Raw genomic sequence first — 336 nt, forward strand, 5'->3', positions numbered from 1 at the left:
GGAGCATTTGTTCCTACCACCCTACATCCAATCTTACTCGTATGATAAACAATCACCTTGATTTACTTGTATAACATGGACAAATTCCACTTTACTTTAGTAGTCAACAAACTTATCATCTGTATCTGTACCCTTATAAAAAAATGAGTTGGCGATGATGGTGTGCCTGCCATCATGTAATATAGACCGTCTGATCTATATCTGACGGATAGAAAGCAAACTATGATAATTTTTCAAAAGATACCCGCACCTCTCTCCACATCCTTATCTCCCACAACCTCATTGCTCAGCAATTAAAAAAGGAAGTCTCTGGAACAATCTAGCAAGGTGGCCGAG

This window comes from Triticum dicoccoides, chromosome 5B, assembly GCF_002162155.2.
Source record: "Triticum dicoccoides isolate Atlit2015 ecotype Zavitan chromosome 5B, WEW_v2.0, whole genome shotgun sequence".
Classification (NCBI taxonomy): Eukaryota; Viridiplantae; Streptophyta; class Magnoliopsida; order Poales; family Poaceae; genus Triticum; species Triticum dicoccoides.